A 9,564-nucleotide genomic window follows, 5' to 3' on the forward strand; every position below is an offset into this window, starting at 1 on the left:
TTAGAAATAGAGCTTTGGTAACCTAGCTCTCCTGTTGGCTGAATTTCTCTTTTCTAGACTTGATACAAGGAAGGGGAGCTTCTCTTTGTTATATTAAAAAGCCTCAGTAGGGCTGTGGGTTCTAGACTTGGGGAATTCCAATGAGTCCTGGTCCTTCAGGTCACTTCAAAGAGACCCCAGCAAGCTATTTTGCATCATAGCAAAAAAGAGGCACATCAGAAAGAAATTAGTTGAGACATCTTGGTATGAGCACAAAGAAGGAAAATACACGTATCAGAAGAGAACAAAACATGCTGGGTTTTTTCCACTCCTTGACAGAAGGAAGAGGCCAACAGGAAACAAGTTCCATAGAAACTTGGTTACGAGTCAAAAAGAGCCCAAGCATACATGTTTCCCAAGTACTTTTTCTCTCACAAGCAACAGGCGAGAAGCTGTGGTTGACATTTACAACTAAGTTACACCAGGCAAGATTAACTCCCCCTTGTTTTGAGAAACAAGTTAACCACATCCTGAAGGAGGAAAAAAGTGTTTCACACACTGACTGAGTTCCTGCTGCCTTCAAGACAGACATTACAGGGTACGTAGTTAAGACTGGTTTAATTAAGCTTTTTCATACGGAATCACAGAATCATTCTGGTTTTAAAAGGCCTGTAAGAGCATCAAGTCCAAGCACTAATTCAGCTCAACCAAGTCCAGTGCTAAAGCATATTCCTAAGTACCATATCTACATGTATTTTAAACACTTTAAGGAATGGTGATGTAACCACTTCCCTGGGAAACCTATCACAGTGTTCAATAACCATTTTAACTTAGAAGTTTCTTCCTATAGCCAATCTAAATCTCCCCAGGAACAACCTGAGAACGCGACTGTCTCCCACTAGCAATAGCTTTTCACTTTACAGACAGAAATGTGTAATTTTGACACAATACAGAAACAGGAGAATACCATTATTAGCAGCAGAAAATCAGTTAACAGGGAGATTTTGTACAGCTCAGTGATAAGGCTGTCTTGGTGTGGCTGATTCCACAGAAGAGGGCTGAGTCTATAGCTCTACCAGCTAATATGAGCCAAAGGAATGTTTTTGCAAAGAAATTGTTCGCCACAGAAGAACATCCTGCATTGCAGACTGCCAGCAGAAACACAGCTAATGCAGCAACTCAAAGGCTTACAGAGCCTGAAAACAGTTTCATATTTCTTGAAAACCAGGTTGGATGAACAATGTGCTATTAAATAGGCAAATAGGTGAAATACCTTTGAAGCAGACAAAAATATTCAGGCTTAAAGGTCTCTTGATATGAGTACAGAAAGTCATACTATTACTACTACTACTCCAAGGGCACTGAATTAGATCACATCATCTCTGTTATCCAACAACTTCATTTTCTCATGTGTGTGCATATGGAAAAATAAGATCTGTGCAGTTTAGGACCAGCTGTTGTTCAAAGGTGTAAATGAACATTTTTGTATCCCAGAAAACAGGTTACATGCTAATGACTGACACCTTTCTTGTCTAAGGGAGTAATCTTCACACTGGGCTAGGGTTGAGAAACTGCTTCCTACACTGTTGTTTTCAGAATAAGAGGATCTGACCTTAAAGCATTTCTCCACTGTCTGGAAGGGGCCTACAAGAAAACTGGGGTAGGACATTTTGCACAGGCAGGTAGCAAGAGGACAAGGGGCCATAGTTTAAAACTTGAAGAGAGAGTTTTTTGTTTAGATATTAGGAGGAAGTTCTTTACTATGAGGGTGGTAAGATACTGAAACAGATTGTCAAGGGAAGCTGTGAATGTCCCCTCCTTGGAAGTGTTCAAGGCCAGGTTGGATGGGGCCTTTAGCAACCTGGGCTGGTGGGACATGTCCAAAATATTCTGTCATTCTATGGTACACTTATGTTTTACTCATCAGTAGTCCTTAAATCCCAGCCTGACTCAGGCACACTTCAGATCTTTTTGTCAGAATTGTCTGAAGCATTAATTGCCTAACAGTATCCTACCTCAGTTTAAGCCTGCAATTCTTTTCTGACTGCTGCTGAGCCTCATGGGCATTCTCTGGCAGAAGATTCAGCTCATTACGTGAAATAGTTACATATTCACCTTGCTACTGGAGATCTGTTTGCAGATAGCTTCTCCTCCAGGCTGTAAAGCCTTCTAAGCAGCCATTTATCTTCTCCTGCATGGTATTAGGCAGGATGGGAGTGGAGAGAAGTTCACAGAGCCCTGTAGGACTCAGAAAGTTCACCATTGGGTCCTCCCATTGTAAAAGGAAAATCTTTTAAAATCTTTTAAATACTTTCAGGCAAAAGTTGACCTCCAGCAAATCAAGCTCAATCTTGTTTATCCTTGGGAGGGCTTCACACTATGGTAACACCTGTGTGTCCCTTCTTGCTGAGCACGCAAAATGGTGAGAGTTCTCTCCTGTCGCAAGGAACATGAAAAGCACTCTAGGTGAATAAAGAATTTTCCAAGAAGCTAAGAGGAAAAGTGTAGTGAAGAACAAGGAAAACTGACTAGCAGGGAGAATATTTTGCATTTTCTCTCATATTTCTATTTATGTACAGGGAGAGGAGTGTTTATGCTTTTAGCCTATACATTTCTTTCCTCTACAGAAATGTATGGGAATGCCCTAAGCAAGACTGAATATCTGTAAGACTTCAGTGCTCAGCCCCCCCCAAGATAAAACATGATAAAGCTTCATAGACAGAAAGGCTCTGGCACCACAGGGCAAGACCCCCAATCTTTACTGTCCTGGCTTTTTCAGAGCCACAGAGAATGTTAGAGAAAGAAAGACATTTAGGGATAGTATCAATATCTTTGTGTGTAGACTGCCAGAGAAGAGTGCTTAGGCCAACCTCAAATAACACCAGAGGATTTTGTATCCCCTCACAGTATGTTAGAACACAAACAAAATAATTACCAAACATATGTAAAGAAATATTGTAAAATTAGAACACTTCCTCAAGTCTTGAATCTGTTTATATGCACAGCACATTGACCAAACCTGGGGTTTATTCAGTACTTGCTTGCCTAATGAGAGTAGGGAAGTTTGTTGTAAGTTGCTCTTAAAATGAGTATGGATGTAATGTGTGTAATGATGTGTATTTTTTACTACTGTAAAATTTCTGGGAGTTGTAACTTGGTGACATTAATGAAAATACATGAAAATGAGGTGAAAAAAAACCCCAAACAAACAAAAAGCAACTTAAAAAAATAAAATTCTATCGGTGTATTATTTTCAATATAAATTTTACAACTGAGATGGTAAACCAGATTTTTTGTCTCTTTGTGGTGATACAACCTGTTAGAACCATTTTGAAGATGTTGAAAATTGATCATTCTCTTGTTATTACTTTAAACAATATCAAACTGCATGAAAATGGTAAATATTAAATAGCTTTTTGTACTGAATCCTTCTTTTGTGTTATACAGTATTGAAATTAAAGTATAATAAAGATTTTAATTCATTTTTCTGGGCATAGTTTGACCTGCCCATTCTGTTTTCTAAAATACTAAAAAGCTCTTGATGAAACTAGAAATATTTAAAATAAGTTTCCTTGATCTCTCCTGCTACCTACTGGTCAAGGTGCTCATTGTTCTGACAGCATTTTCATGTTTGATGAAATGTTTCAGTTTGATGAATCCAGTAAATAGGTCAACTGAAAAAAAAAAAAAACCAACAAAAAACAAACAAGCACCCAAGCCCCACAATAAGTGCTGTCTTCACATGCCATGGGTTAAACTTCTTTGCTTTTCATTTGTGTTCTTGCATTGCCAGCAAGCCAGTATGAAAACCCTTGGTATATGATAGGGTTTAGAAAGTTCAGTGCCAGAAATTTACAGGTTAAAAAGGATAAATAGGTAAATTAAAGTTCAAAAATTTATTTGAAGATCTAAGCTAAAACAGTTGTAGAGCTGTACCTGACTTGTAACAGATGAAATAGGGCAGAATATAGGAAGCACAGCACTGCTTTTACAATTAATTTGTATTTCTAAGGGAGCTTTAAACTGCAAGTTTCTCAAGAAACGCAGAGGTCAGAATGTCCTAAGCTGGAGGAAAAATGGTATTAATGGATGTGTTTGTGCCCTCAAAAACTGTTGTATCTAAAGCAGGCTAAGGTTTTCCAAAGGTATAGATGCCTTGCTAAACAAGAAGGAAGGAATGCAGCAAGGAATGCAGCACAGGATTTGTGTCTTCATGCAGTGAAAAGGCTGATAAGAAGATGACTACAAATAATAAGGTGTCTGGTGCCCTGTGATTAAGAATTTGAGGGACAAGTTGTTGCATCTAGGAAGGCTACAGCTGGATGCACTCAAGGACTGTGCTCTTCTGATGAGGCTCTCTGCTCCACTGAATAATGAGGTTCTCTGCAGAGGGAATTCTTACTGTGGAATACCATGTCAACTCCATCAAGTCTATGGACTTGACTGCTTCTAGAAACAGGTAAGTCTGCTTGTTGTTGAACTTTTGCATGCTACAAACCTGTGCATATAATAATTCTTTACTATAATTGAACTAGAATACAGGGTGCCATATGCTGAAATCCTCTTCATTAGGTGTATTACAGTCACAGAAATTACTATACTGAGGGGTGTGCTCTTGGGCACAATGGGGTTTAGTGGTACAATCAGTCAGGGCGAGGGTGGATGTTAAAGGTCTGGCCTTAGAAATGGTCACTTGCTACAGAACTCAGATAAAATGACTTCTTTCATGTCTACTCTGTGTGAAAAAGGACAGAGAAATTCTGTCACACTTCTTTTCTACCTTGCTGCTGCAGGGGAATTGGAAGAAGATGGATTATTGACTTAAGCAGAAAGATGGAATATGTCTGTTCTTGCTTTAAATTCTGTTACATTTATATAATTTTTGTAGAATCAGTGGGATAGTCTCCATTTGTTGAATCAATTTGTGCTTTTGGAACTTTGGATGAGATGCTTAAAACAGTTCAGACTTTCACATCACTAAACTTATAATAAACATTCCTTCCATCCTCCCTCCTTTTCTCCCTTCTTTACTTCCTTCCCTTTTTCCTTTCCTTCTTATTCAGTACAGTTTACAGTACTTCTGGGAACTGGGAATGGCACTCAAAGAAAAATTTCAAATGCAAATTCATGCTATGGCTTACTTACAGATAAAAATTGATCTGGCCATGGTCTGAGGGGATTTCTTTGTGAAGTAATATTACACTGTGATCCTAGGAGTTGAAATGAGAATTTACTGCTGCACAGGAGCCACATCTACTCTTCAGCTCAGCCACTGCAACTGAGTAATAACTTAACCCATACTGTGCTTCCTATGCAAGAAAAATATCTGATCATCTGCGGTTCTATTTTTATTCTTTCATTTTCTGCAAGTAAATCTGCTTGATACTGCTTGACTGGAATGTAACTTATTGACTAAGCTACTCTGGAAGACATGTCCATATGTTTTTTTTCAGACAGTCCCAAATGTCTACTCAAAATATTTTTCTTGTCTATGGAGTGTGACACAGAGAGAAAGATTGCATTCATGAGAAAAATAAGTTATAGAATAAATTTTATTTTTGCTTTAAAGAAACTGTACATACAAAATTTTGTAATTTATATATAATTTACATAATTTACAATTATATATTATACTTATTTGCACGTATATATTATTTATTTCATCACAGTTATGTTGCTTACCTTTTATCAGCAGGCAATGTTATGTTTATTGAGATGTTATTTAATTTAAGGTTTCTTTTCATGGCATTGAATATGCAATCCATGCATAAAATTGTCATGTTATTTTAAAATAAAAATTATCAATGCCACTATGTGATAAGGAATAGTTAAAATTCATCATGTGCAATGAAGACATCTTAAATTTCAGGAGGCAGTGGAAGTTGTGTTTTTGTAGAAAAATATGCATTTTAATTTACATATATCTTAGGTTTTAAAAGCACTAAAATAACACAAGTGTTAAGAATTTATTAGTGTCCTTTGCTGTGGCCCTGTTCACTCAAACCTATTGGTGTCACTCAAACCTACAAGTGTCTTTAGCTTCATTAGTGATTTCTTAGTGTTTTGGCAACCAGGTTTTTTAGTATTGAGAAAATAACATATGAACAGATTTTTGCCTCAAGGCAGAAGAACATCAGATTTTTGATAGAAACGGGTAAGAACTTAGCACTTTCTAGAAGTGCCTGCCTTCATTTTTTTCCAGATGACTTCCAAATGCTGTCCAAAAAAAAGCAGTTTTCATCTCACCTAGAGTAGCTCAATACTTTGGATGAGTGAGACTGCTCCTGCCTGTGTGATTGGATGTGACACAATCCTTCAGCAGAAGCAGAAACAATTTCCTGCAGTGTGTTTTGGCAGTGTTTGCAGAGAGCAGCTACCTCTGATCATATGTTTGACAGCAAATGAGGTACTAGTAGAAAGTAAGTTAAACCTTTCGATTCAACCTAAGGTTATTGAAGGTACACACCAAGACCCTAAATCCCTATGTCCAACAGTTGCTTTTTGCTGACGATGCCACCCTTGCTGCTCACACGGAAGCAGCTCTGCAGCGCATAACATCCTGCTTTGCAGAGGCTGCAGATATTTTGGGGCTGGAAGTCGGTTTGAAGAAGACAAAAGTTCTCTACCAGCCTGTATCAGAGGAAGACTTCCACCATCTCCACATCACCATAAGTTAATCAGAGATCAACTCAGTCCAGCAGTTCAGCTATCTGGGATGCATTATTTCTTTGGACGCCAAGGTCAACAAAGAGATAGACAACAGATTAGCAAAGGCATACAGTGCAATCAGAAGACTTCATAAAATAGTCTGGAGCAATAAACACCTGAAGAAAAGAACAAAGATTAGTGTCTACAGAGCCATTGTTCTGTCTACTCTTTTATATGGGTCTGAATCATGGGTCATCTATTGCCACCTCCTTTGACCCCTCCAACACTTCCATCAGTGCTATTTTGGTACAATCCTAAATGTCCACTGGACTGACTACTTGACCAATGTTCCTGTCCTTGAACAGGCAGGGGTCACCAGTATTGAGGCTGTGATACTGAGGACACAGCTGTGCTGGGCAGGGCACGTCTCCAGGATGGAGGATCACCACCTTCCTAAGACTGTGCTCTATGGTGAACTTGCCACCAGCTGCTGCAACAGAGGAGTCCCAAAGTGGAGATACAAGGAATCCCTGAAACAAGACCTCAGCTTTGGCTGTATTGACTGCCATCAGTGGTCCACTCTGGCCTCCAGTCAGGAGACATGAATACAACACCACCCATATCACTGCTGCCTCCTTTGAGAACACACATAGAATCAGTCTCGAGGAGAAAAGACAGTGCAGAAAGAACTGTGCCTTGGCTGTCCCATCACAGGAGACTTTCTGCTGTGCCGTTTGCAATCAGACTTGCCTATCCTGCATTGGCCTTATCAGCCATCAGCATGCTTGCAGCAAGCATGGAGAGAGCCCTTCTTAAATCTTTGTTCACGAAGCCAAGCCATAATTTTTGACTGTATATCTAGCATTGTTCAGAGTTCTCCCTGCAAATGGTAATTCATATTCAGGAATGGAAATAAACCCATGGTAAAACCAAATGTTATAGTTGAAAGTATATGTCTAGATAAGAGGGGTGATAATTACTGTGATGAAAGAAATCAGTTTCCAGTTTAAAGTGAAAAGGAAGTGATTAATACTTCTACAAGAAATATCGTTATTGCCATTTATATCTAAAAATGTATATGTGACAGGTTGAGGGTGATGTCTTCAGTTAATCCTCATCCACTGAGAAAATATGGATATCATCATTTAATCCTCCCAGTTACTATTAGCCAACTTCTGAGTGAGGAGGAGTTGCAAAGGCAAATATATTTCTCTGGATGGTTTTTGTAAAGCACCTGCTGTCTGTGTGAAAACAAGAAGCCTTGGGAAATTAATATTTGGACAAGGAACAAGAATTGTTGTAAAACCAAGTAAGTAAGAATTAAAGGGTTTCATACATGTGCATTAATAGTCTAACTTCCATTTCCAAGTTACAGATTCTCATACCAACACAATTTTACTCGCTACATTTCCATGTGCTCTTTTTTATAGCATGTCATTTGTTTAAATGTTTATGAAATTTTGTCTCTATTCTGGTGAGTATGCATAATACTGAAAAACCTTTCAATATTGATTTTTCTTACGCCAAGCCCATGGCCTTCCCAAACTACTGCCTTACTAGGCCAGTAGTATGGAATGATTCAGACAAATCTTTTTTTTTCTTTTAAATTTATATATTTTGGCACAATATTGATTGCAGAGAAATGTAATGCTAAATAATGTTCTCATTTTGTATTTGTAATTCATCTGAAATCTCTTTCATGGAAAAATAGTGGAATTTAAAATTTGTTTGCTTTTATAGACTTGAAATATATACTGTTGTAGACAGTAAAATATTAATTGATGCCATCTGTGATAAGATTTGGTCTAACAAATTTTTAACCAACAAAAACAGATTTCTGTGGATACAGTCATCAGCACAGCAAGATATTTTACATCATAATGATTCCCGAATATTTTGTAAAGGCAATGTTTAACTGTCATTTATTGGGATACCGTTAAATTCTTCCTGTAATGGTTTATGTAAAGCTCATTGTCACAGTGTGACCAGTGATTATGGAAAGTTCATTTTTGGCACAGGAACTCACCTGATTGTTCTTCCAAGTAAGTCTTCCACCAAAAATAGTGATTCCAGACCACAGTGTTTCAGCCCATCCCAGATCCAGTGGGAGTCCATTCCGTGTGACTTCTGTGTCCTCAGCAGAGCTGGACAGAAGTGTTCCTGTGCTTTTGCCACAGATATCTTCTCCCAGAGCATATGCACAATCAGATTCATCCTAGAAGTGTATAGCAGTATAAAACAGACAGGCTAACTTCAGCTTCTTGTTAAATTATGTTCTGCCCTTGCAATTTCAGTCAGATACTAGAGGACTAAAAAGAGTTCAGGTAGCTTTTCAGATAAAATATTTGCCTACACGACTGGGTTTTTTTTCCATTTCATACTATAAAGGCATAACTTTTTCCTTATAGTCAGGTACTGGGACTTACCAGGGTGTGTTTAGCCAAGGAATTTTTAAGTTAGAACTTCAGTGTTGATTTCTGTAGAAGACTCTCAGGCAGTGAAAATGTAGGGAGAAAGAATCAGATATTTGGACAGGGGACACAGTTATCAAGTAAGTGTAGTCTAGTTAAAAACACTCAAGTTTTTAATTTATGTCTCTTCATACTCTTTAAGACATGGAGATCTATTTGGCTTTGAAGATAAAGAAAAAGTGCTAGGGAGAGAAACTGGAAGCTGAATATAAACCATAAGACAAATACTCAGTAGTATTAAGCAGTTTATTCCACTGAGTGCATGTTTTCACATAAAAAAATAAAAATTCCTAAGGTATTCTTCTGGAACCTGGTCAAAGGCCAGTGGTTGCTAGATTCAGGAGGGTAAGGTGATCAAATTTACCGGAGAACATGAAAATATAATTTGAAGGGTCAATTTTGCTTGCTCTGAATTTAGTTTTAAAAAAGAAAATCTTTCATTTCCTAAAGCTATTTTGCAAATGTA

The 9,564-nt window shown here is 38.0% G+C and overlaps 1 long non-coding RNA gene across 1 annotated transcript in view; it reads right to left on the reverse strand.

Annotated features, from left to right (window-relative positions):
- Positions 1–9,564, reverse strand: part of LOC139787951 (uncharacterized) — a 540,427-nt gene that overhangs the window by 333,298 nt on the left and 197,565 nt on the right. The window lies entirely within an intron of this gene.

The sequence above is a fragment of the Heliangelus exortis genome, chromosome 27 (assembly GCF_036169615.1).
Source record: "Heliangelus exortis chromosome 27, bHelExo1.hap1, whole genome shotgun sequence".
Lineage (NCBI taxonomy): Eukaryota > Metazoa > Chordata > Aves > Apodiformes > Trochilidae > Heliangelus > Heliangelus exortis.